Consider the following 27,352-nt stretch of genomic DNA (forward strand, 5'->3'; position numbering starts at 1 on the left):
CCACAATACTACTTGGTTTTATGTGAGGCTCAACACGGGGCCCACCTGTGGGATCTTTTGAATATGGCCTCCACTGGGAACATGCTCCACAACGGTGAAGCTTCTTCTGGGGGGGAGGCGAGCACTGAAAGATGCAAGGGGATGGGCTTAGTGGATGAGAGGGGTACAGAGTGTCCGTGTTCTGAGCCCCAAGGGAGTGCTGGGCTGCTGGACTCCAGACACTTTTGGGCTACACTGGCAGCTTCTTGCACAAGAACAGCCGTTCTTCTGCAAAAACGTGCTGGCTCTCTACACTGCACGAATGTTCTTCCAGAAGTAAATTTACAGTACAGCATTGTAAAACAGGGCTTCTTCTGGAAGAGTTATTCCTCTCCCCATGAGGAATAAGCCCTCTTGCGCAAGAGCTCTTCCAGAAGAGGCCAATGTAGACAGGCACCGTGAATTTCTTGCGCAAGAAGCCCCTATGGTTAAAATGGCCATCAGAGCTTTCTTGCACAAGAGAGCGTCTACACTGGCATGGATGCTCTTGCGCAAAAGCACATGCCAGTGTAGACTCTCTCTTTTGTGGAAGAGTTTTGCACAAGAACTCTTCCTCAAAAGAGTTCTTGTGCAAGAAGCTGCCAGTGTAGACGTAGCCTTGGGGTGTTGGATGTTGCTCATGGTTTGGGCTATGAACTCTGTTTGTGGTATTTTCCCAAGTTAAAGCCTTGCGACTTCTCTCTCTGTTTCATTAAATGTTTCTTTTCTACACTCAGATTCTGTGCTTGCGCGCGGGGAAGCATTGCCTCTCAGAGGCGCCCATAGGTGTGTGAATTTCCCAGGCTACTTGGTGAGGGCTCGAGACGGTTCTGTGTGAGATGGACCCCTAGATATTGAACCCGGCCCTGGTTGCTGCTGGGCCTTCCCAGCAGAAAGGTTACATAATCATACCCAGGATCACTTTCCCATTCCATCATGAGCCATATTTACATAACAACTGTTGAATATCTAGCAGGTGCAAGCAAACTGAATGAGCATGACACCCAGGATTCCTTGCCCATTCTATTTGGCTGTAATGGAAGCATTGATTCAGACCCTGCTCACACAGGCAATGCAAGTACTTTCCCCTTGCTCCTTCATAGTCCAGGGACTGGGAAGAAAAGGAAGCCATGTCCTGGTACACACAGCCTCTGCCCCACTCCCAAAACTCCACCTTTGCTGGCAGCATGTGGGGGATACGCTCTGGGATGCGGAGCACTGGGAAGCTCTGCCCTGTGCTTGCTTGCAGGTACCATCCCCATTGCTTCCACTGGCTGAAAATCACAGTCAATGGGAGTAGCTCCTGAAAGGTGAGGGCAGCAGGGAGCCATCTGAACTCAACCCCTGGACAGTGTGCTAGGTAGGGACACGAATGCACTGGCTCATCCTGCCCAGACCTCCAACCCCAGCCCAATTCTACACACCACCTCCCAATCAAACCCCACATGCTCACCTTCACTCTCCTCCTGCACACTACCTGCCTCCTATATTATGCCTGTTGTGCCTCCACACCAGCCTGCAGCCGGTCTCATCTTCCAGTCACTGAGAAATCCTGTGTAAACATGCTGCCTCCAGCCAATCCAGCTTGCCCATGATGCATAGTCAATACAAGGGCATTGGTGGTATAGTGGTTAGCATAGCTGCCTTCTAAGCAGTTGACCTGGGTTCGATTCCCAGCCAATGCAAGGAAAACTTTCTTTTCCTGGTCTGGAACTGGTTTAATTTCATTCACTTTGTTATAACCCCTTTATCAACAGAATGGGAAAAATAAAGGTCCAAATCACAGCACGCATCCTCACAATCTTCTGGATGAATGGCCAGGGATCAATACACTGGGGTACAATTAACTGCCTCTAGAGTGTAGGAAGACATAATAGTAAGGGTCAAATCAAAATGCTGCTTCAAACCTCCCTGATTCAAATAGCCTGTCCCCTTCACCAGCTGAGCCCCTCTAATTGTCCTGGTACCTGACTGCTGTAATCAATTGCCAAATGATCCACCTCGATGAGCTACCCCTAGGGAAATCCCACCCCCCATGACTTTACAAACGGTGGGCAGAGCAGAGCAGGCTGCTATGACTATGGGGGTATTTTGCTCCTCGATGTCTAACTGCCCAAAAAAAGCAGCACCAGTCACTCTTCAATCTGCTGAAGGCACTTTCTGCAGTCGTTCTGCACTTGCTGAACCCATGGTTGAAGATGTCTTTGGTGCTATCAAGGTTTGTGATGTAAGTAGTTTGGGCCAGGTGGGAAGTGCCTCTCCATGGCTCCTGCACCTCCAGTGGGCACAACCATGGGAGTGGTACATGTCCCCTGGCTGAGGCAGGTCTAAATTCCTCTCCCTCTGCGCTCCCCAGCCAGAGTGAGGAATGCAGAAAACTGTGCACTTTCCCATTCCACCCTCAAAAAGGGCAACAGTCAGCCATAGTCACATAGGAATTCGGGGAGGAGCACTTCAGCCTAACCCTCTGTCCTCCCCATAAGGGGGCTTGGGCAGGTGGGAGGCTTGAGTTTGGGACAGTACCGGAGAGGGGGTGCCTCTGGCGTCTCCTTCACCTGCCTGGTGATTCTGTCTCTTTCCTGTATGGTTTTATGAGAAGCAATCCTATTCCAGGCACATCCCATTTTCCTGGCACCACCAAACCATGCTGCTGTTTGATCCTATTTTGTCTGCTCCTCTAGTGGATATAAGGGGTGGGAGTGGAGGCTATACCACCATTTTCCTCAGGTCTCCTCCCTTCTGCTGTGTGCTGCCACCTGTGAGTGTAGGGACAGGCCTGACAGCTGCTGCTTCTCTGCCCTGCTCTGCTCCTGTCCCCCGGCCCTGCAGCTGGGACAATGACAATTGCAAGAACGTAAAGATAGAAGGCTGGGTTTTATAGGGATGGTACTTGGTCCTGCTGTGAAGGTAAGGGACTGGACTCGATGACCCTTCAAGGTCCCTTCCAGTTCTAGGAGACAGGTATATCTCTATTATTTTATCTACAGCAATGCGCCATGGGACAGTAAGACCAGCAGCATGATGGGCTACAGTCCACAAAGTGACATGAGTGCTGATCCATGCTCCCTACAAGCTTACAAAATATTAAAAAGGGGGAGCATCATTGGGACTGGACTTGCTGGAAGCCTGTACCTTTGAGGTTTGGAGGAATGCTGGAGAAAAGGGGAGCAGTGTGTGTTCCCAGAAAAGCTGTTGCATGTTGTGGTGAGAGTGAACAGCTGTAGGGTTTGTGCAAGCTGTAGTATTTATATGCATTTCCACCTGAGCTTTGGGGAAGGGTGTGCCCTTTATAAACCTCAAAATTACACATTAGCATGATGTGAGGGAGTGTAGCTCAGTGGTAGAGCATTTGACTGCAGATTAAGAGGTTGCTGGTTCAAATCCAGGTGCTCCCTTAGCTGTGATTTTTGTAACCATTCTGCCAGGTGCCATCAGCAACAGCCAGGGACAAGTTCCATAGCTAAGCCAGGGCTACTCAACACATGGCCATTGGGTTGCTTGTGGCCCATGATGCTACTTGGTTTTACGTGAGGCTCAACACGGGGCCCACAGGTGGGATCTTTTGAACATGGCCTCCACTGGGAACATGCTCCACAAAACAGTGAAGCTTCTGCTGGGGAGGAGGTGAGCACTGAAAGATGCAAGGGGAGGGGCTGAGTGGATGAGAGGGGTACAGGGTGTCGGTGTTCCTAGCCCCCAGGGAGCGCTGGGGTATTTGGGAAGTGCTGGCTGCTTAGCCTTCTGGGCACAGCCTGTGAGGTGCTGACTATCTCACACTGACCATGTTTGGGTCCTGTGCTGCAGCTTAAGCCTTAATCTTTGTATTCATGCTCGTCAGTGTGAAAGAAGCTATTTGCTTATATTTGTATATATATTTGCATGTATATGCAACCACACTTAAACTGTGGTTCTGGGCATGTGCTGTGAGTATCACTGTGGCCCCTGGGGCTTCCAAAATTGAGTAACCCTGATGTAGGTGTAAGCAGGGGCTGAATGACTGCTTGCAACGCAGCCAGCTGAAAGGAGAGAGCAGCCCTGGGGGTGGGTATGCTCACTCAAATTGTTTAGTCCTGCAAGCTAATCAACTGTTGATATGTAAATACAGCTCATGCCGGAATGGGGAAGGAATCCGGGGTGTGGTTATATAAATTCAATTCAGCGAGGGCTGATTGAGGGTGAATTGTCAGAATGGAACCTGGTGGTTTGTAACTAATTTGGCTGTTGTGGGGCCACAAACCATGCGACCCCTAAATGTAGGACCTGTAAATATGACACCAGTACTTGCAGGAGAGACACCATCATTGTACAGGGTCTCAGATGAATAAACCTCCCTCTTCCAGAGTTGAGTAGATGAGTTGGGGCTGGGCTGGCCAGCTTCATGTCTGCCAGGTGTTAGCTGTAAGACTGATTCAACCAACCTCCTTTCCCTCCCTGACTTTATGAGGAGTCTTTTTCCTATTCCAGTAGTAGCTGGAATCTTTTGGTCAGCCTAAGTGGTGGCTCAGAGTTGAAATCACTAAGAGCTGAAGTCACTGGTTTGGCCTGGAGCCAGACTCACTGTGACCGGTGGCCAGCCAGTAGGAACAGTGGCAGGTGGCGAGCAAGGCAGCTGGCAGGAGTAGGCAGCCAGCAAGATAGCTGGCTGGAGCAAGCGGACCACAGGAACACCACAAAGGTGGCATGGCCTCTGGCTCAATGAGTGAGTCATCAGGGTGATGTGTCTGAGTGAACACTGACTGGACAGAGCTGAAAGTGGGATGTTTGAAGTGGGGTACGGAGAAAGTTTGGGTAGGTGAAAGGGACCCTTACATTGTTGAACTACTGAGCGTGACAAGCAAAGGACATTGCTTAATCCATTTCAGCTGGGATGGTTACTCATGGGTTGGTTATGAACTCTGGTTGTGGTATTTTCCCAAGTTAATGCCATGTGACCTCTCTCTCTCTCTTTCATTAAAAGTCTTTTCTTTGCTCAGACTCTGTGCTTGCGAGTGGGGAAGTATTGCCTCTCAGAGGCTCCCAGGGGTGTGAATTTCCCAGGCTACTGGGTGGGGGCTCGAGCCGGTTCTGTGTGAGATGGATGAAAAGGAACCCCTAGATATTGAACCCGGCCCTGGTTGATGCCGGCCCTACTTGGCACAAGGGCTACATAGGCATTCCTCTCCATCAGGGCTGGGCAAATTATGGCATGGGGGCTGGATCCAGCCCAAGAACTGCATCTGGCTGCATTCTATTTACATCCTGCTGCCCATGGCCCTGAATTTCCAGGTGGTGGCTCAGGCAGTAGGATCTTTAAATGGCTGATGGCTCACAGTTGCAGTGCTGTCTGGTAGGGACCAGAGCTGTGAACCTTTTAATTAGCTGTAGCAACCCAGGCAGCTGCCAAGCAACACAGCAGAGTCAGGAGTTGCAAGCTGGGGGAAGGCTAGTCCCCAGCCCTGCCCCTTCCACTCCATGCCCTGCCCCTTCTGGGGTGAAGCTGGCAACATGACCAACTAGCAAAATTCATGAAGTGCCCCCCCCCAAAAACAATTATTGCCCACCCCTGCTTCCCATCCATCCAACATAGAACTGGTTCAAGTCCAACCCAGGAACCTGGGAAATTCACGCAACACTCTTGGGTGCCTCTGGGAGGCAATGCTTTCCCACTTGTAAGCGCAGAGTCAGAGTATAGAAAAGAAACATTTAATAAAAGGGGAGGGAAGTAAGGTGACATACATGTGGGAAAACACCACAAATAAAGTTCATAGCAAAATGCCAGCAGTAAGAGTCTCACCACAAGTAGGTTGGGCAATGTCCTTTTCCTCTCAGGTTCTTAAGTCCAGCAAAGTCAATGTCCTCGTCACATGCCCATCCCTTCTCTGCACTTCTCTCACAGTTGCTGACCATGCTCAGGGCAGACCCTGAATTCAGACATGTAGCCGCAGAGTTCACCTCCCATCCTGAGTGTGCGGAAGATAACGAGGCATCTTTCTCCCTCCCTCCGCTGGTCACTTGCCATCTGCCTGCTCACTGCTGTCATCCACTGAAGTAAATTTAAAAATAATCATAAGACGTCTTATGGAGTCTGCTCTAATTCTATCATTAGAAGCGGGGTGGGGAGAGAAACAGCTTGAACCAGTCTTGCAGCTCACTCCTGGAGGACATGCAGCCTGCTGATTGAGAGTCCTGCTTTTCTCCCAGTAAACTTCACAGAGTTTTTGCAGAGGAAGGCTTGTCCATCTGAGGTTCGTTTTATTGACAGTTTCTCTCCTTTGAGCTGAGTTAAGCACAGTCTGACTTGTCTGCATTCCCCCAATAATTGCAAGCATTGACAGTCATATCTCACAATTCCTGCATTTAGTGATAACACTTTGTGACCCCACAACAGCCACATTGGTTACAATGGGCAAAACACCATTCTAACAATTGAATATCTAGCAGGCCTAAGCAAACTGAGAGACCTGTATTTACATAACCATACCCAGGATTTTAGTATGAACTGTATTTACATAACAACTATTGATATCTAGCAGGTCTAAGCAAACTGTGTGAACATACCCACACCTCAGATTCCTTTCCCATTCCAGGTGGCTATAATGGAAGCATTGATTTAGATTCAGCTTACACACAGAATGCCTGTACTTCCCCCTTGCTCCTTGATAGTCCAGGGAATGGAAAGAAAAGGAATCCGTGTCCTGATACACACAAGCTGCTGCCCTCCCCCCCAAAACTCCACCTTTGCTAGCAGTGTGTAGGGAATTGGCTCTGGGGTCAGCAGCATGGGGAAGCTCTGTCCCTGTGCTTGCTTGCAGGTGCCATCCCCATTGCTCCCACTGGCTGAAAATCACAGCCAATGGGAATAGCTTCTGAAAGGTGAGGGCAGCAGGGAGCTATCTGAACCCAGCCCCTGGACTGTCTGCTAGGTAGGGACTCCAAAGCACTGCCTCATCCTGCTCAGGCCTCCAACTTGAATCCAATCCTGCACACCACCTCCCAACCAGACCCCACACTCTCACCTTCACCCTCCTCCTCCACCCTATCAGCCTCCTAACTTGTGCTCGTTACACCTCTGCTCTAGCCTGTGGCCCTTGTTCCACCTTTCCGTCACTGAGGAAACCTGTCTGCCCTGTGTTAATAAGCTGCCTCCAGCCAATGCAGCTTGCGCATGATGGCTGTGTGAACAAGTCATTTTCATAGCTCATCAGAAACTTGCAGCCCAAGTGCATTGGTGGTATAGTGGTGAGCATAGCTGCCTTCCAAGCAGTTGACCTGGGTTCGATTCCCAGCCAATGCAATGACAAGTCTCTTTTCCTGCTCTGGAATTGGTTTAAATTCACTCACTTTGATATAATCACTTTATCCACAGAATGGGAAAATTAAAGTTCTAAATCACAGGGAATGGACTCACAATCTGCTGGATGAATGGGCAGCGATGAATACATTGGCGTTCGATTGACTGTAGGGGTGGCCAAACCATTAAATGAAGAGAGCTGAAAAAGCTGTGAAAAAATGAAAAGAGCCGCACCAACATTGAGAAAAAAAAAGGGACACTGCCCCTTTAAGAACTGCGGTATAGGCTCTTTAGCTGCATCATGCTCTCATTACTGCTGCCATCTTGCCGGCACCATTTTGCCATACCGGACGGCTCCCCTGCACCTAGTGAGCATTGGTGGCAGGGGGCACGATTGTAGGGGTGCATGGGGCGGCAACGTGAGCCACGGGGGAGGCTTTGCGAGCTGCACTTTCAGGGGTGAAGAGCCGCATGTGGGTCGCGAACCACGGGTTGGCCACCCCTGATTTACTGAGTCTAGTGAGCCTAAGCATCCTCCAGGAGATATCTCATGACCGTTCTGGCCAGCAGTTTGGACTCCACTTCCCTACAGGTACATGCAGCCCTTCCTTTCAGAGCCCCAGGAAACTTTGAAATTCTTCTTCCTATTTGCCTGGCTTGGAGAATTCTCATTGCAACTTCCCAACTGATCATGGTAGCTTTCTAAAGCAAATGTGCTCCTGCCTGGAGAACACTGGAGTTGCTGAGTCTGTGAGGAGAGGAGACCGTGCAGTTCCAGCTGCAATCCACGCATAGCTACTTAGATACCAACAGGCAGACAGCTCATGGCATTGACGGAAAGAGCTATGGAAGGGAAAACAAGAAGGATCAAGCAGCCATGGCAGGCTTACCAGAAGCTGGAGCTGGAGGTAGTGGCCAACGGTGTCAACCCCAAGGACAAAGCGATGGATGAGGAAGTGGAGTTGGAGGAGGAAGTGGGACATCTGACAAGGCTGGCCAGTGGCAAAGCTGTTTAATAAAATGTGAATCTTCGGAATAACATTGATTTTTGTTTTTGTCCTTCACATCTTGGTTACTGCTGAAATTCATAAAGAGTGGCAATTGGCACAAGTGAAAAGTGCAACCAGTGCTCCAGGTGCAATCATTACCAGGGTCCTTTGAGGCAGCAAGTAAACAATGCCTGGCCAAATACATGGCAGAAAAACATATGAGTAGGACTCAAATCAAAATACTGCTTCAGTGCTTCCCTGATTTGAGCAGCACTCCCCTCTCCCCCCCCCCACACACTGACAAACATTAATTTAGTCCCTCTGATAGTCATGAGAGGTGACTGCTCAAATCAATTACCAGACGATCCATCGGAATGAGCTACCGCTAAGGAAATTCCACCCACCCCCCACACAATCACTTTACAAACGTTGTGCAGAGCACAGCAGACTGCTATTACTATAGGAGTGTTTTCCTCATTGATGTCTAACCTGCCGAAAAGGTAATGCCAATCACTCTTCAATCTGCCAAAGGCAGATTCTGCAGTCACTCTGCACTTGTTGAACCCATGGCTGAAGACCTGTTTGGTGCTAGGAGGGTTTGTGACGTAAGCAGTTTGTGAGAAGTGCCTATCCATGGCTCCTGCACCACCATTGAGCACAATCATTGGAGGGGTACATGCTCCCCGGCTGAGGCAGATTTAATTCCTCTTCCCCTGCACTCCCCAGCCAGAGTAAGGAATGCAGAAAACTGTGCACTTTCTCCTCACTCACTCCCTTACAAAGGGGAACAATGAGCAATAGTCCCATATGAACTGGGGAAGGAACGCCTCAGCCTCATCCCCTGTCCTCCCTGGGGGGTGGGATGCTTGAGTCTGGAACCGTATGGAAGGGCTGAGCATCTCCAGCCAGACTCTTTCATGTGCCTGGTGATTTTGTCTCTTTCCTGTATGGTTTTCTGAGAAGCAATCCCATTCCAGGCACATCCCATTTTCTGGCACCACCAAACTCTGCTGCAGTTTGAATCTGTTGTCTGTGGTCCTGCCCTCTGTGGCAAGAGAGAACAGCACTTCTCCATCTCTTTTGTGGCAGCCTTTCAAGTATTTGAAATGTGCAATTATGTGCCCCTCTTCCCCTTAATCCCTTTTGTTGCATACCAAATATACCCAGATCTTTCAGCCTTTGCTCATAAGGTTGCATTCCATCCCTCTGAGCATCATTTTCAATCATCTCCAGATCTTTTCCAGTTTCTCTTACAGTGCTGACCACAGTACTCCTGGTAAGGCCTAATCAGAGCTGAGTGAAGTGGTACTAGCACCTCCCGTGACTTGCATGCTATGCCTCTGTAAATGCAACCTAAACTGCATTGGGTTTTTTTGCAACATCACCTTGTTGAGGGCTTGTTGAGGTTGTGATCCACCAGAAGTCCAAGAACCTTTTCAGCCATGGTGCTGTCAAGCCGGTTATCCCTGACCATAATATGGAATCCCTGGCCCAACTATGTTGATATAAAGAACAACTCCCCTTTGAGTATCATAGTCGTGCGTCACTTTCTTTTACACACTTTTCAAATGTTATTTTCACTTTTCTTCTGCTCAGTGTGCTCTCCCTGCCCACCACACACGTCTTCCCTGCACCCTGTGTCCCAGTCACCTTTGCTGAAATCTTGTTCCTTGCAGGCCCAAAACAAATGTTCCCACAACTCGTTGTTGCAGAAGGTGGCGAGTAGCACTAGGGCTGTCCCAAGTGAGGCTCGGGGCCCACAGAAACCCCCCTCACCCTCGCAGCAGGCCCAGTCCCCACCCCATACATGTTCCTTCCCATCCTTTCTCCACCCCCTCCTCTGAGTAACACAATCCTGGGACTTATGGGGGACGTGAGGCGGGGCAGCAGCAGTGATTGACACCCCCTCTGGCACTCAGCACAACTGTCATACCCAGAATGGCCTGATAGCCTACTCTGCCCTGCCACCTTGTCCCAGCCTGCTGCGCCCCGCTTCTCTCTGGTGGCAGGAAGCAGAATGCCCTGAGGCCAGTGCACTTTGTTTCCTGCTGCTGCAGTGAAGCTGAGCGCAATGGGCTTGGAGAGCACGGGGGCAGAGTGGAACGGAGAAGGCTGCTGGTTTGGCCCTGCTCCACCGCCGCAGTGAGTGATGGGGCTGACCTCTGCTGTTGCCCCACACCAGGACCTTCCCTCAGGTAATCTCACAGGTTGCCCTGGGATTCGTCCTTAGGATGGTTGAAGCAGCCACCACAGGACCCCACACTGTGCGGGGCTTAGGGTGCTCACCCCAAACCGTACTATGGGCAGGACGGCTCTGAGTAGCACAGTGGGATAGCTGCACACAGTCCCTGCTGTCTCTGTTGATGTGAGAGCACCAACAGCGGACGCTCTGGAGACAGGAGGAGTGTGCTGTGTCCGTGCATGAGCAATGTAATTAGAGCAGGGTTTTTTGAGCGTCGGTGTAACATATAGAGAAATCCTTATAGTGTAGACAGGGCATACGACCTGTCAATCATTCTTTTTTGGCAGCCAATGTCTTTACATGCACTTTTCTTTTTTTTAATTGGTAATTTCACTTTGTGCTTAAAACTCTTATGTCCATCCTTCCATTCCCACCAACAGATAAACCTCAACATCCAATGCATATTTTGCTTTTAAACACTGCAAAGCTGATAGCCCCAGAGAAAACCTTCCCCTTGCTGTTGCAATTCCTGATGTGCTGGAGATGTAACTGGGAAAGGCACTGTCAAGGCAGGGTATGGACAATGTACGGCAATGCCATTACCCGCAAAGACACTCTCAGCCAGTCTGAAGGGAAAGACTCTTTGTCCTGTAGCTATGGACATTTTTCCCAAGGGCAGAGCAGTGAGCGCACTTTTTCCCGCCTTCCACCAGGGCACACTGCTTGTTGGTTATCCCCCCTATCCCTGGGGGGTTGAGGGGCATCTATTCCGCCTATCACTGGGGGTGAGTTGTGCATGCCAGTCTGAGCACAGAACGGGAAAGCATAGAGCCATGAGAACAGAAACAAAGTGTCATAAAAAACAGACCTGTCTGAAGTAGTTGTGGCCGAGTGGTTAAGGCGATGGACTAGAAATCCATTGGGGTTTTCCCTGCGTAAGTTTGAATCCTGCCGACTACAAAAGCTTCTGAGTTTTGTGGCTGCAATTTTAGTGCTGGATAATCCTACTTGCCAACTGGAGCCAGGTTTGGGCTTGTCTCCATAGGCAATTCAGCTCTGTTGTCACTTTCTCATTTAGGGGTGTGAAACCCACCCCTCCCCTCAGCTCCACAAGTGACAGAGCTGTAAAGCAGCATTGAAAACGTGCTCCCAGCGCTGTTAGCAACTCTCCTCAGGGGGGTGGTTTATCCTAGAGCAGTGTTTCTCAACTTGTGGTACGAGTATTCTTAGGGCAGTGGTCACCAACCAATAATTCGGTATCTACCGATAGATCTTGGAGCCTCTGACAGGTGCTGACACTTTAATTGCCCCTCCCCGCACTGTCCAACCATCTGCCTTGGAGCTGCCCCTTGGGAGCTTCCTGCTTGCTGTGCAGGATATGGGAGGCAGAAAGGGGGCGGTGCTAATGTCAGGGCGTCCTTCCTGCCCCCACTTCTGTACCCTATCTCCACACAGAAGAGAATGGAGGTGGCCTGGAAATGCAAATCTCTCTCATCTCACACACTCTGTGTCTGTCATTCTCTCAAACAGACACTGTCCTTCCCTCTCAGCTCCCGACCCAACACATAAGTGGGAGGTTGTTAGTACGTCTTGCACTGCGTGCAAAGTGTGTGATTTTGGGGTTTAGGACATTTCTCTCTTACACTTAAATTTAAGTCTTTGAGTGGTGAGTTCCAAAACGCCTAATCTGTCATAGCTGGAGCCATTAATCCTCTGGTAATTGCTGCTCCTGGAAGTGGGTGGCATGTCCCTGCAGCCCCTGAGAAAGGCAGAGCAGGGGGTCTCCACATGCTATCTTTGCCTGCAGACATCACTCCTGCAGCTTCCATCAATCGAAACTATGGCCAGTAGAAGCTGTGGCTCCGTGCCTGTAGATGAGGGGCAGCACACGGTGCCATGGAGCAATTGCTGGACATGCCAGTTGCTTCCAGGAGTGGTGCAGGGCCAGGGTAGGCGTAAGCTGCCGTAACTCCACTGCTCCACCGCCCGGAAGTCAGTTCAACGGTGCCCGGACAGGGACTGTTTCCTGAACCCCTATTCCAACCTGAACCTCCTCCTGAATGCAGCCTCCTGTCCCAGACGTGACTCCCCCTGCATCCAAACTCCTTGCCACACTTTGCAACCTGAAACCCCTCCTGGACCCCAATCTGCCCCCCCCCCCCGCACTCCTTGTACTAACCCCAGAGCTCCTCCCACACTCAAACCCCTTGGCTCAAGACCAGAGCCTGCACCACAACCCCCTACCCCAGCTTGGTGAAAGTGAGTGAGGACGGAGGAGGAAGGGGGATGGAGTGAGCAGGGAGAGACCTCAGAGAAGGGGTGGAGCAGAAGCAGGGCCGCAAAGAAGGGGCGGGAAGGAGATAGGGCAAGGGTATTTGGGTTTGAGATAGATCTTACATTGCACTTACATTGAAAAAGGGATCTTGTGGTTAAAAAGGTTGGAGACCACTGCCTTAGGGGTACACGAGAGAAGTCTGGGGGTACGTCAACACATCTGAAATTTGGGGAAAACTGAATTTTTCTTTTAAGTTTTACAGCACTTCATTATTTTTGTACTTTTTACACCCAAAAATTTCATTGCCCGCCCAGCTATGATTATGTTGTTTAAACAAATGTGTTGGCATGGTAGAAAAAAACTGTGTATCTCTGAAAAGTGTAGGTACTGGGAGTAATTAAAAATTTTTTTTTGGAAAAAGGGGTACTTTATAAAAAAAAGTTGAGAAACACTGTCCTAGAGCACGCTCTGCACACTCCTGCCGCAGCCACGCTGCGGTGTTAAAGCCCTGCCTCTAAACACAAACAAATCACTACATTTCTGTTTTTTGGTAATGCTCTGAGACCCCTTAACCTTGACGTAGCTTAGGGACTTGGCATGTTTTAATCCGCACTGGGCCCCGGGGGGACTAAATTCCAGCAGCAGAGATCGGCCCCTCCTCCTCATTCCCTGGTGGAAACAGAAAGCAAAGCAACCCAGCCCCAACCCAGCCCAGTTCATTCCACTCTGCCATCTCCCAGCCATGGCGCTCTGCTTCCCCTGCCTCCAGTGAGCTATTAAACTGTTTTTCTCAAGTTTCCTCTGCTCTGCTGTGTGCTGCCACCTGTGAGTGCAGGGACAGGCCTGACACCTGCTGTTTCCCTACCCTGCTCTGCTCTGCTCCTGCCCCCCGGACCCTGCAGCCGGGACAATGACAAATGCCACAAAGCAAAGATGGAAGGCTGGGTTTCATAGCAATGCACCATGGGACAGTCAGCCCAGCAGTGGGATGGGCTGCAATCCACAGAGTGGCATGAATGCTGATCCCTGCTCCCCACAAACCTACAAAATATTTCAGAGGGGCAGGAGCATTGGGGCCAGACTTGGTGGTGCCCCATTCCTCTGCAGGGTGGGGCTGAGAGGTGCTCTCTGTGTTTCTGGTCAGAATGCAATTTATTGGGGGAATTAATGGATGAATGCCACGGAGATTAAGGGGTTCTGTGTACAGGGACTCTGTCCCTTTGAGGTTCGAAGCAATGCTGGAGAGAGCAGGGGAGCAGGGGAGCAGGTTCACAGAAAAGCTGTTGTGTGTTGTGGTGAGAGTGAACAGGTGTGGGGATTGCGTAAGCCATAGTATTATATGCATTTCTACCTGAGCACCTGTTTGGGGAAGGGTGTGCCCTTTATAAACTTCAAAATTAGCTACTCTGTTTGTCCCAGGGAGTATAGCTCAGTGGTAGAGCACTTGACTGCAGATCAAGAGGCCCCTGGTTCAAATCCAGGTGCTCCCTTAGGTGTAAGATTTGTAACCATTCTGACAGGTACCACCATCAGCAGTTAGGGCCAAGTTCAATATCTAGGCTAGGGCTACTTAACACTCCTTCCATGGGCTGTTAGTCTATAGCCCAGTGTGTGGTTTAAGTTCATGTAAAGTTAAACATGTGGCCCACAGAAAAGAAACCTTGAATAAAAGTGAAGGGAAGTTAGGTGGCATTCATTTGGGAAAACACCACAAACAAAGTTCATAGCAAAATACCAGGAGTACCAGTCCCACCACAAGTAGGTTGGGCAACATCCTTTTCCACTCAGGTTCTTAAATCCAGCAATCTAAATGTTCCTGTCACATGCCCATCCCTTCTCTGCACCTCTCTCACAGTTGCTGACCTTGGTCAGGACAGACCCAGAATTCAGAGGTGTAGCCGCAGAGTTCTCCTGAATGTGCGGGCGGTAAAGAGGCATCTTACTCACGCCCTCCACTGGTCACTTGCCATCTGCCTGCTCACTGCTGCCATCCACTGAAGGAAATTTAAAAATAATAATAAGGCTTCTTATGGAGTCTGCTCTAATTCCATCATTAGAACCGGGGTGGAGAGAGAAACAGCTTGAACCAGTCTTGCAGCGCACTCCTGGAGCACATGCAGGCTTCTCCCTTCTCCTAGTAAACTTCAGAGTTTTTGCAGAAGCCTTGTTCATCTGGCGTTCTTTACATGGAGCGTTTCTTTCCTTTGAGCTGAGTTAAGCACAGTCTGACTTTTCTGCATTCCCCCAATAAGTGCAAGCATTGATGGTCATATCAGATAATTCGCACATTTAGGGTTTACACAGTTTGTACCCCACAACAGCCAAATTGGTTACAATGGGCAAAACACCATTCTAACAACTGAATATCTAGCAGGCCTAAGCAAACTGAGAGAACATAACCACTCCCAGGATTCCTTTCCTGAAATGGAAGCACTGATTCTGACCTTGCTTACAGACGGAATGCAAGTACTTTCCGCTTGCTCCTTCATAGTCCAGGGGATGGGAAGAAAAGGAAGCCGTGTCCTGGTACACATAGATGCTGCCCCCTCCTTCTGCCACACCCTCCTGAAACTTCACCTTTGCTGGCAGTATGTGCAGACTTGGCTCTGGGATCAGTAGCACTGGGTGCTTCCTTGCAGGTGCCCCCCCTTTGCTCCCACTGGCTGAAAATCACAGCCAATGGGAGTAGCTCTTGAAAGGTCAGAGCAGCAGGGAGCCATGTGAACCCAACTCCTGGACAGTGTGCTAGATAGGAACTCTAATGTACTGTCCCATCCTGCCCAGAGCTCTAACCCCAGCCCACTTCTGCACACCACCTCCCACCCACATACTCACCTTCACCCATCTTCTGCACCCTACATCCCTCTGATATTGTGCCTGCTGCTCCTCCACCCTGTGCATCCCCTGTCCCATCTTCTAGTCACTGAGGAAACCTGCCTGCCTTCTGTGAACAAGCTGCCTCCAGCCAATCTTGCCTGCTTTTGAGGTTTGTGTGAACAAGTCACTTTCATAGCTGAGGAGAAACTTATACTGCAAGGGCATTGGTGGTATAGTGGTGAGCATAGCTGCCTTCCAAGCAGTTGACCTGGGTTTGATTCCCAGCCAATGCAATGATAAGTTTCTTTTCCTGCTCTGGAATTGGTTTAATTTCACTCACTTTGTTATAACCATAGAAATGTAGCCATGTTAGTTTGGTGTAGCTGAAACAAAAAACTGGACTATGTTGCACTTTAAAGACTAACAAGATGGTTTATTAGGTGATGAGCTATCGTGGGCCAGACCCACTTCCCCAGATCAAATGGTGGAAGAAAATTGGCACAACCATATATACCAAAGGATACAATCAAAAAACTGAACACATATGAAAAGGACAAAACAAATTTCAGAACAGAACGGGGGGGGGGGAGGTAATTGTCTGTGAGCTAATGATATTAGAGGTGATAATTGGGGAAACTATCTTTGTAATGGGTAAGATAATTAGCATCTTTGTTTAGACCGAGATGTAAAGTGTCGAATTTAAGCATGAATGACAGTTCAGAGGATTCTCTTTCAAGTCTGGTGTGAAAAGGTCTTTGAAGCAGGATGTAGGTAGTCAAGTCGTTAGCATAATGTCCCTTCTGGTTGAAATGGCAAGAAACGTTTTTCTTTGTGATCCTGTCTAATATCTGTTTTGTGGGCATTGATTCTTTGGCGAAGTGTCTGAGACGTTTGTCCAATGTATATAGAAGACGGACACTTTTGGCACGATAGCATAAATTATATTTCTGGATGAGCAGGAATATGTGTTCTTGATCTTATAACTCAATTGGTTAGGTCCAATAATGGTATCAGCAGAGTGAATGTGTGGACAAAGCTGGCAACGGGGTTTGTTGCAAGGGAAGGTTCCAGGGTTGGTATTAGTGTACTATGTCCTGTGGTTGTTGGTAAGAATCATCTTGAGGTTAGGTGGTTGTCTATAGGAGACTATGGGGTCTGTCTCCCAGAGCCTCTTGGAGTTTAGTATCCTGTTCCAGTATAGGTTGTAGTTTATTGATAATGTGTTGGACAGGTTTAAGTTGGGGGCTGTAGGTGATGACAAGTGGTGTTCTATTGTTGGTTTTCTTGGGTCTGTCTTGAAGTAGATGGTTTCTAGGTATTCGTCTGGCTCTTTCGATTTGTTTTTTATTTCTCCGGGTGGGTAGTTGAGGTTTATAAATGCTTGGTAGAGATCCTGAAGTTTCTGGTCTCTGTCAGTGGGATTAGAGCAGATGCGGTTGTATCGAAGGGCTTGGCTATAGATGATGGATCGTATGGTGTGTTCTGGATGGGATCTGGAGGCATGTAAGTAACTGTATGAGTCGGTGGGTTTTCAGTAGAGAGTGGTGTCTAATTTTCCATTGGTGATTTGTACTGTGACGTCCAGGAAATGGATCTCTCGTGTAGAATGGTCCAGGCTGAAATTGATAGTGGGGTGTAGGTTGTTAAAATCTCTGTGGAATGTCTCCAGTGTTTCTTGGCCATGCGTCCAGATCATAAAGATGTCATCGATGTAGTGTAAGTAGAGAAGAGGTAAAAGGGGACGGGAGCTGAGGAAACATTGTTCTAAGTCAGCCATAACGATGTTAGCGTACTGTGGGGCCATGCGTGTACCCATGGCTGTCCCACTGAACTGCAGGTATAAGCTGTTCTTATAAACACTGGAGACATTCCACAGAGACTTTAACAACCTAACCTTGGCAGTTTAGGCCACGTGAGAAGTGCCTATCCATGGCTGCTGCACCTGCAGTGGGCACAACCATGGGAGCAGTATAGGTCCCCTGGCTGAGGCAGGTCTAAGTTCCTCTCCCCCCTGCACTCTGCAGCCAGAGTGAGGAATGCAGAAAACTGTGCACTTTCCCCTTGCTCCCTCAGGAAGGGGATCAGTCAGGTATAGTCCCATGTGACTTGGGGGAGGAACACTTCAGCCCAAGCCTCTGTCCTCCCCATAAGGGTACTTGGGTGGCTGGGAAGCTGGAATCTGGGACAGTACTGGAGTAGGGGTGCTTCTGGCCAGTCTCCTTCACCTGCCTGGTGATTCTGTCTCTTTCCTGTATGGCTTTATGAGAAGCAATCCCATTCTAGGCACATCCCATTTTCCTGGCACCACCAAACCATGCTGCCGTTTGAACCTTTTTCTTTGGTCCTCTTGTGGATATGAGGGGTGGGAGTGGGGGCTATACCACCATTTTCCTCAAGTCTCCTCCCTTCTGCTGTATGCTGCCACCTGTGAGTGCAGGGAGAGGCCTGACACCTGCTGCTTCTCTGCCCTGCTCTGCTTCTGCCCCCCTGGCCCTGCAGCTGGGACAATGAAAATTGCAAGAAAGCAAAGATGGAAGGCTGGGTTTTATAGGGATGGTACTTGGTCCTGCTGTGAAGGCAGGGGACTGGACTCAATGACCTTTCAAGGTCCCTTCCAGTTCTAGGAGATAGGTATAGCTCTATTATTTTATTTACAGCAATGCGCCATGGGACAGTAAGGCCAGCAGCATGATGGGCTGCAATCCACAAAGTGACATGAGTGCTGATCCATGCTCCCCACAAGCATACAAAATATCAAAAAGAGGGAGCAGCATTGGGACTGGACTTGCTGGTACCTCATTCCTCTGCAGGGCTGGGCATACAGGGCAAGGTGCTCTCTGTGTTTCTGGTCAGAATGCAATTTATTGGGGGAATTAATGGATGAATACTGTGGAAATTAAGGGGTTCAGGGGACCCTGTAACTTTGAAGTTCGGAGGAATGTTGGAGAGAGCAGGGGAGCAGTGTGTGTTCCCAGAAAAGCTGTTGCATGTTGTGGTGAGAGTGAACAGGTGTGGGGATTGTGCAAGCTGTAGTATTTATATGCATTTCTACATGAGCAGCCCTTTGGGGAAGGGTGTGCCCTTTATAAATCTCTAAATTACACACTAGTACAATATGAGGGAGTATAGCTCAGTGGTAGAGCATTTGACTGCAGATCAAGAGGTCCCTGGTTCAAATCCAGGTGCTCCCTTTGATGTGACTTTTGTAACGTTCTTGGCCATTGGGCTGCTTGTGACCCATGTTGCTGCTTGGGTTTATTTGAGGCTCAACATGCAGCCCCATAGGTGGGATCCTTTGAACATGGCTTCCACTGGGAACATGCTCCATGATGGTGAAGCTTCTGCTGGGGAGTGGGTGAGCACTGAAAGATGCAAGGGGAGGGGCTGAGTGGATGAGAGGGGTACAGGGTGTCTGTGTTCCTAGCTCCCAGGGAGCGCTGGGGCATTTGGGAAGTGCTGGCTGCTTAGCCTTCTGGGCACAGCCTGTGAGGTGCTGACTGGCTTACACAGGCCATGTTTGTGTCCAGTACTGCAGCTTAAGCCTTAATATTTGTATTCATGCTCGTCGATGTCAAAGAAGCTATTTGCATATATTTGCATACATATTTGCATGCATATGCAACCACACTTAAATTGTGGCGCTTGGCATGTGCTGTAAGTATCATTGTGGCTCCCGGGGCTTCCAAAGTTGAGCAGCCTTAACCTAGGCATTTCGCTCCATGAGGGCTGGGCAAAGTATCGCATGGAGGCCAGATCCAGCCCACAAACTGCATCCAGCTGCTTTCTATTTATATCCTGCTGTCCGTGCTACTCAGTTTTCAGGTGGTGGCTCAGGCAGCAGGATCCTATTTATATGGCTCATGGTTGCAGTGCTGTCTGACAGGTACCAGAGTTGTGATCCTTTTAAATAGCTGCATCAACACTGACAGCTGCCAGGCAACACAACAGAATCGGGAGTTGCGAGCCCTTTACTGTGTTTTGTATTTCAAAACCTCCAGTGGGAGGCTAGTCCCTAGCCCCGCCCCTTACACACCAGGCCCAGGCCCTGGCCCTTCCGGGGTGGATCTGGGAACATGACCATGTAGGAAAATTCATGAAGTGGCCCCCCTGCAAAAATTATTGCCCACCCCTGCTTCCCATCCATCTAACACAGAACTGGTTCAAGCCCCATCCTGGTAAAAGAAGTTACTTACCCTGTGAAGTAACGATTGTTCTTTGAGATGTGCCCCGTGGGTGCTCCACTCTAGGTGTTGGGTCCCGTCCTGGCGCCGCGGCTCAGAGACTTTTCATAGCCGTGCTCTGCCAGCTCACGCATGCGTGCTTCCCCAGCAAGGCATTTGTGCCCTTGATCAGCCATGTGCGAGCCAGCAACCGTCAGTTCCTCTCACCCACTCATCTGAAAGATACAAACAATTCCTGAGCGGGGAGGAAGGGCGGGTCGTGGAGCAACAATTTATGAGAAGGCCCAGAGCAACAAATGTGTTGGACACTGTTCGAACCATATGGCATGTTTCCGTATACATTGTGCCTCTGATGAGGCAATCGTCCAAATAGGGGAATATTGTAACTCCCAATCTACGGAGGTGGGCTGCAACCACCACCAATGTTTTGGTGGAAACCCTGGGAGCACACACCAGACCAAAGGGTAGAACTTTGTATTGATAGTGTTCGTCCCCCAATTGAAAACGGAGAAAACTCCTGTGAGCCACGTGGATAGCTACGTGGAACTATGCTTCTTGTAAGTTGAGGACTGCAAGCCAATCCCCTTTGTTCAACAACGGAATGATAGTTGCTAAGGTTACCATCTTGAAACGAAACTTCCGAAGGTGCCAATTTAGCTTTCAAAGATCTAGAATGGGTCTCTAGCCTCCCAACTTTTTTGATGGGAGAAAATATCGGGAATAAAAGCCTTTTCCTCAGAACTGCCTGGGAACTCTCTCTATTGCTTCAATGTTGAGCAAACGTTGAACCTCTTGTTGCAGCAGTTGCTCGTGAGAGGGGTCCCTGAAGAGGGATGGGGCAGGGGGAGGAATAGAGAGAACGGGGATGGAGAGGCCGGACTGCACTACTTCTAGTACCCATCTGTTCGTGGTGATGTCTGACCAATGATGATAAAATGATCGTAGGCAATGGTGAAAAAGATGAAGAGTCTCATTTTTCGTGTTGATTGCGGGCAGCTGGTTTGCATCCTTGACAGACAAGTCAAATCTGCTGCTTAGTTGACGACTGATTGGTCGAACAGCCCTGTTGGGGTTGTTTGCGCTGAGGACGTTGTCTAGGGCGTTGATTGTCGAAGGGACATGATTGTTGTCTGGAGAAATTAAAATCATATCTTCGTTGATAAGGGAAATAACATCTACGTTTGAAGGAGGGTGTGTACATCCCAAGTGTACGTAGAGTGGTGTGGGAATCTTTTCCTGAGTGAAGGACTTCATTGGTGTTCGCCGCAAAAAGTTTAAGCTTGTCAAACGGTAGGTCCTCAACCTTGCTTTGCATCTCCCTTGGGGCTCCTGCAGATGACAGCCATGATGATTTCCTCATGGCGATACCTGTGGCAGTGGCTCTAGCCGCTGTGTCAGCCACATCCATGGCAATCTGTAGTGCAGTATTACATGATGCGTACCCTTCTTGCTCTATTGCTTTCAGGAGTGGTTTCTTGTTGTTCGGGAGATGATGCAGTAACTCCGCTAATTTTGAGTAATTACCAAAATTATGGTTGGATAGATGGGCTGAATAATTTGCAATACGCAGTAGAAGTGTCGCTGAGGAGTAGACTTTCCTACCAAAAATATCTAATTTTTTATTGTCCTTGTCCGGAAGTGTATTTTTGTACTGTGGCGCCTTAGCCCTACACTGTGCTGCATCCACTACTACTGAGTTAGTCTGGGGCGTGATTGAATAAGAAGTCCAATCCTTTCACCGGTACAAAATACTTTCTGTCAGCCTTTTTACTCGTAGGTGTAACCGATGTTGGGGTTTGCCATATCTTATCCGCCACTTCCATGATCGGATCATCAATAGGTAAGGCGATCTTTGCACATTGTTGTGGACAGAGGTTTTTCAAGGGATGGTGCTTTTTAACCAGAACATCTATTAGCTGTATTTCCTGTGTGCCTGCTACTCGCTTAAATAGGTCTTGAAACTGTTTAAGATCATCCGGTGGAGAGACGTCACCTGGGAATATCGCCTCATCTGGAGATGACGAGGAGCAGTGTGCTGGAGGAGTTTCCAGTTTAGGGTCATCAACATCAGACAACTGCCCCTCTTCCAGCTCGGATAGATCTAGTTGGATCGTTGGACTCTTAGATGGAGAAGGTGAGTCTAGGTGCTGTGATTGATGAGGTAAGTATTTTGCATTCGATGGTTGACAAATGCAGAAGGATCCTTTACGGGACGACGATGTATGATCACGCCGGGGATGATCGTCATATGGTCTATGATAGCTTTCATAATATCACTCAGAACATGACGGGGAGGAGTGGCGTGACGAGCGTGCACTACCATGGTGAATATAATAGACGTGACATGGGGAGCGTCTAACAGACTTGTATCTTGATGATCGACCGAGTGAGTGGGATCGTGAACGGGACCAACGTGCTTCTAGATACACTGCGTCCCTATAAGTATGCTGTCTATACGTGTCCCATGTAGGAGAAACACTATAGCGACGGTAGTGACCATACCTTTCTGGTGAAAAAGCTGGAGATAGAGATCTGTCTCTATAATGAGTCTTTGATAATGCCTTCCTAGGTAGGGGGGTGTCTTCCACCCTCACAGTCACAGGGGATCCAGGCACCGAATGTCAGTGGAGCAGTGCTGGGGAAAGCAGCTGCTGTTGCGTTGATGCCGGTGCCGGCAGACTGCCCAGTGCCGGAGTCAGCAACGCTGCCGAGGCTGAGGCATCAAAATCTTCTGCCTCGGAGACCGGTGCCAGAGGAGACGGTGCCGTGGGGGACGGTGCCGCCATAAGTGGGGCCGGTGAGGCAGGCGTTGTTATAGCCGGTGCCGCTGAAGCCGGTGCAGAGTGGCTGATCAATTGCGGCACCAGCATCAATTTCAAGGAGGGCATAGCTGAGGCCGGTGCAGGCTTGCTGGCTAGCTGCGGCACTGCTCCCGATGCTGGCGCCGAAGCCACTCTCGCTCTCCGCGGTGGGGGCTCTCTGATGGCCGCCCCAGCAGATTGTCCAGACCCCCCGGGGGTGACTTTGGAAACCCCTGCAGACGCTGTAGCTGCTGGAGGGAGGGATTGCACTGGGGACGGCTTTGATCGCTTTGAGCCCGCCGGTCCCGGGGAAGCTGCCCTCCGCTTTTGTTCAGGGGCTTTCGTGGTTGCGAGAGGGATCGAGTCAGACTGCAATGCCTTCCTGAACATCAGCATTCTTATCTTCATCTCCCACTCCCTCCGGGCTCTCGATGTTAATTTGTGGCAATGGGTGCACTTCTCGGGGACATGAGCTTCCCCCAGGCACCTGATGCAGGTGTCATGGCTGTCAGCTGTTGGCATGGGCTCATGGCATGCCAAACATTTTTTGAATCCTGTCAATCTAGGCATTTTCAGTACAGTTACAGATTAAATGCCTGAGTAAACCCTGTGTGAATACTCCTCAATTTCAAGTTTAGTGCTTTGCGCAGTGCTTTATGAGAAGCTGCTTGAGAGAAAAAAACTTTTTTTAAAATTTTTTGAACAGAAGAACAAACTAACAGGAACACGACTAACACTAACAATTTTAACTATTTACAGATGCAGAAACTAACTAAAACCATTTCAGAACAGAGAACACAGGGAGCTCTAACTGCGACCTGAGGTAGTTGAGAGGAACTGACGGTTGCCAGCTCGCGTGCGGCTGATCAAAGGCGCAAACACTGCTCTGGGGAAACACGCATGCACGAGCCGGTGAAGTACGGCTATGAAAAGTCTCCGAGCCGCGGTGCCGGGATGGGACCCGACACCTAGAGTGGAGCACCCACGGGGCCACTCGAAAAAGAACCTGGGAAATTCACTCAATATGCTTTCTTGCCTCTGAGAGGCCATTCTTCCCCACTTGCAAGAACAGAGTCAGAGTATAGAAAAGAAACCTTGAATAAAAGTGGAGGGAAGTTAGGTGGCATTCATTTGGGAAAACACCACAAACTAAGTTCATAGCAAAAAAACAGGAGTACCAGTCCCACCACAAGTAGGTTGGGCAACATCCTTTTCCTCTCAGGTTCTTAAGTCCAGCACTCTAAATGTTCCTGTCACATGCCCATCCCTTCTCTGCACCTCTCTCACAGTTGCTGACCTTGGTCAGGGAAGTCCCAGAGTTCAGAGGTGTAGCTGCAGAGTTCACCTCCAATCCTGAGTGTGCGGGAGATAAAGACGCATCTTACTCACTCCCTCCACTGGTTACTTGACAACTGCTTGCTCACTGCTGCCATCCACTGAAGTAAATTTAAAAATAATTGTAAGACTTCTTATGGAATCTGCTCTCATTATATCATTAGAAGGAGGGTGGGGAGAGAAACAGCTTGAACCATTCTTGCAGCTCACCCCTGGAGGACATGCAGTCTGCTGATTGAGAGTCCTGCTTTTCTCCCAGTAAACTTCACAGAGTTTTTGCAGAGGAAGCCTTGTCCATCTGAGGTTCTTTACATTGACAGTTTCTCTCCTTTGAGATGAGTAAAGCACAGTCTGACTTTTCTGCATTCCCCCAATAACTGCAAGCATTGACTGTTATATCTCACAATTCCTGAATTTAGTGTTAATGCAGTTTGTGACCCCAGTGTGACATAGTGGGGGTGCTGTCTGCTCTGTAACCCGGTGTCCCCCTGCGCTATGATGTGTGATTCCCACTGACTCATCCACATGTGTATTAGCGTAGACACCTAGGCCCAGCTTGACCAGATAAAAGGCTCTTCCCCTGAGGGAGAGACAAAGGGAGGGAGGTGGAGACTAACACCTGGTTTGGGGACAGGGTTGGAAAGCAACATAATTGCTGGCTGGGAAACCTGAAGGAAAGAGCCTTAGATGAAGGCTGAGAGTCTAGGGCTGACAATGGACCCCCTAATCCAAAGGGTCTGAGGCATCCTGGCCCTGACACCTGAAACCACATCACGTCTATGCATTGCTGTATCCTGGAGAAGCAATAAACCCTCTCTATTCTACTAGTTGGCGGAGTCTGTTCTTGCTACTACGGGGCTGCAGGATCATGGGGAACCCCGACTCACCGTCACACCCACAACAGCCAAATATGTTACAATATGCAAAACACCATTCTAACAATTGAATATCTAGCAGGCCTAAGCAAACGGAGAGAACTGTATTTACATAATCATACCCAGGATTACTTTCCCAATCTAGCATGCACTGTATTTACGTAACAACTATTGAATATCTAAGCAGGCCAAAGCAAACAGAGACCATAACCACACCTAGGATTCCTTTCCCATTCCAGTTGGCTGTAATGGAAGCATAGATTCAGACCTTGCTTACACACGGAATGCAAGTATGTTCCCCTTGCTCCTTGATAGTCCAGGGAATGGGAAGAAAAGGAAGCCGTGTCCTGGAACACACAGCTGCTGTCCCTTACCTCCACCCTCTGGAAACTCTGCCTTTGCTGGCAGTGTGTGGGGGGATTGGCAGATCAGCAGAATGGGGAAGCTCTGTCCCTGTGCTTGTTTGCAGGTGCCACCCCCATTGCTCCCACTGGCTGAGAATCACTGCCAATGGGAGTAGCTCCTGAAAAGTGAGGGCAGCAGAGAGTCATCAGAACCCATCCCCTGGACAGTGTGCTAGATAGGGACTCCAATGCACTGCCCCATCCTGCCTAGACCTCCAACCCCAGCCCAATTCTACACACCACCTCCCAATCAAACCCCAGATGCTCACCTTCACTCTCCCCCTGCACCCTACCTGCCTCCTATATTGTCCCTGTTGTGCCTCCACCCCAGCCTGCAGCCTGCAGCCTGTCTCATCTTCCAGTCACTGATAAATCCTGTGTAGCCAGTGTTAACAAGCTGCCTCCTGCCAATGAGGTCTGTGTGAAGGAGTCATTTTAATACTTCATGAGACAGTTGCAATACAAGGGCATTGGTGGTATAGTGGTGAGCATAGCTGCCTTCCAAGCAGTTGACCTGGGTTCGATTCCCAGCCAATGCATAGAAAACTTGCTTTTCCTGGCCTGGAATTGGTTTAATTTCATTCACTTTGTTATAACCCCTTTATCAACAGAATGGGAAAAATAAAGATCCAAATCACAGCGCACATCCTCACAATCTTCTGGATGAATGGCCAGGGATCAATACATTGGGATACAATTTACTGCCGAAAGATGTAGTAGTAGGAGTCAAATAAAAATGCTGCTTCAAACCTCCCTGGTTCAAATAGTCCTCCCCAGCCACCAACTGAGCCCCTGTAATTGTCCTGGTAGCAGATTGCTCTAATAAATTTCCAAATGATCAATGAGCTACCTGTAGGAAAATTCCCCTCCCAGCATGGATTTAAAAATGTTGTGCAGGGCACAGCAGGCTGCTATGACTATGGGGGTATTTTCCTCCTTTATGTCTAACTGGCCAAAAAAGCAGCACCAATGACTCTTTAATCTGCCGAAGGAACTTTCGGCAGTCATTCTGCAGTTGCTGAACCCATGGTTGAAGACTTCTTTGGTGCTATCAAGGTTTGTGATGTAAGCTCTTTGGGCCTGGTGGGAAGTGCCTCTCCATGGCTCCTGCACCTCCAGTGGGCGCTACCATGGGAGTGGTACATGTCGCCTGGCTGGGGAAGGTCTAAATTCCTCTCCCTCTGCGCTCCCCAGCCAGAGTGAGGAATGCAGAAAATTGTGCACTTTCCCCTTCCTCCCTCAAGAAGGGGAACAGTCAGCCATAGTCACATAGGAATTGGGGAAGGAGCACTTCAGCCCCACCCCCTGTCCTCCCCATAAGGGTGACTGGGTGGGTGGGAGGCTTGAGTCTGGGACAGTACCGGAGAGGGGGTGCCTCTGGCCAGTCTCCTTCACCTGCCTGGTGATTCTGTCTCTTTCCTGTATGGTTTTATGAGAAGCAATCCCATTCGAGGCACATCCCATTTTCCTGGCACCACCAAACCATGCTGCCGTTTGAACCTATTTTCTCTGGTCCTCTAGTGAGTGTAAGGGGTGGAAGTGGGGGCTATTCCACCATTTTCCTGAAGTCTCCTCCCCTCTGATGTGTGCTGCCATCTGAGAGTACAGGGATAGGCCTCACACATGCTTTTTCTCTGCCCAGTTCTGCTCTTGACCCCCTGGATCTGCAGCCGGGACAATGACAAATGCCACAAAGCAAAGATGGAAGGCTGGGTTTCAAAGCAATGCACCATGGGACAGTCAGCCCAGCAGCATGATGGGCTGCAATCCACAGAGTGGCATGAATACTGATCCATGCTCCCCACAAGCTTACACAATATTAAAAAGGGGGAGCAGCATTGGGGCCAGACTTGCTGGTGCCTCATTCCACTGCAGGGCTGGGCTGACAGTCCAAGGAGCTCTGTGTTTCTGGTCAGAATGCAATTTATTGGGGGAATTAATTGATGAATGCAACGGAGATGAAGGGGTTCTGTGTACAGGGACCCTGATCCTTTGAGGTTCGGAGTAATGCTGGAGAGAGCAGGGTGTGTTCCCAGAAAAGCTGTTGTGTGTCGTGGTGAGAGTGAACAGGTGTGGGGATTGCGTAAGCCATAGTATTATAGGCATTTCTACCTGAGCGCCTCTTTGGGGTGGGGTGTGCCCTTTATAAACCTCAAAATTAGGTGCTATATCTGTACGAGGGAGTGTAGTTCAATGGTAGAGCGT

The 27,352-nt window shown here is 49.4% G+C and overlaps 1 protein-coding gene and 8 non-coding genes across 9 annotated transcripts in view; all 9 read left to right on the forward strand.

Annotated features, from left to right (window-relative positions):
- LOC102443733 (uncharacterized) overlaps positions 1 to 27,352 on the forward strand; it is a 277,521-nt gene that overhangs the window by 166,313 nt on the left and 83,856 nt on the right. The window lies entirely within an intron of this gene.
- Positions 1,632 to 1,703, forward strand: TRNAR-UCU (transfer RNA arginine (anticodon UCU)). Its single transcript has one exon. It is a non-coding gene; the product is annotated as a tRNA-Arg (tRNA).
- TRNAC-GCA (transfer RNA cysteine (anticodon GCA)) lies at positions 3,342 to 3,413 on the forward strand. Its single transcript has one exon. It is a non-coding gene; the product is annotated as a tRNA-Cys (tRNA).
- On the forward strand, positions 7,220 to 7,291 carry TRNAG-UCC (transfer RNA glycine (anticodon UCC)). The gene has a single exon. It is a non-coding gene; the product is annotated as a tRNA-Gly (tRNA).
- TRNAS-AGA (transfer RNA serine (anticodon AGA)) lies at positions 11,337 to 11,419 on the forward strand. The gene has a single exon. It is a non-coding gene; the product is annotated as a tRNA-Ser (tRNA).
- TRNAC-GCA (transfer RNA cysteine (anticodon GCA)) lies at positions 14,153 to 14,224 on the forward strand. Its single transcript has one exon. It is a non-coding gene; the product is annotated as a tRNA-Cys (tRNA).
- On the forward strand, positions 15,773 to 15,844 carry TRNAG-UCC (transfer RNA glycine (anticodon UCC)). The gene has a single exon. It is a non-coding gene; the product is annotated as a tRNA-Gly (tRNA).
- Positions 18,671 to 18,742, forward strand: TRNAC-GCA (transfer RNA cysteine (anticodon GCA)). Its single transcript has one exon. It is a non-coding gene; the product is annotated as a tRNA-Cys (tRNA).
- TRNAG-UCC (transfer RNA glycine (anticodon UCC)) lies at positions 25,615 to 25,686 on the forward strand. Its single transcript has one exon. It is a non-coding gene; the product is annotated as a tRNA-Gly (tRNA).

The sequence above is a fragment of the Pelodiscus sinensis genome, chromosome 24, assembly GCF_049634645.1.
Source record: "Pelodiscus sinensis isolate JC-2024 chromosome 24, ASM4963464v1, whole genome shotgun sequence".
In the NCBI taxonomy this organism is placed as follows: domain Eukaryota; kingdom Metazoa; phylum Chordata; order Testudines; family Trionychidae; genus Pelodiscus; species Pelodiscus sinensis.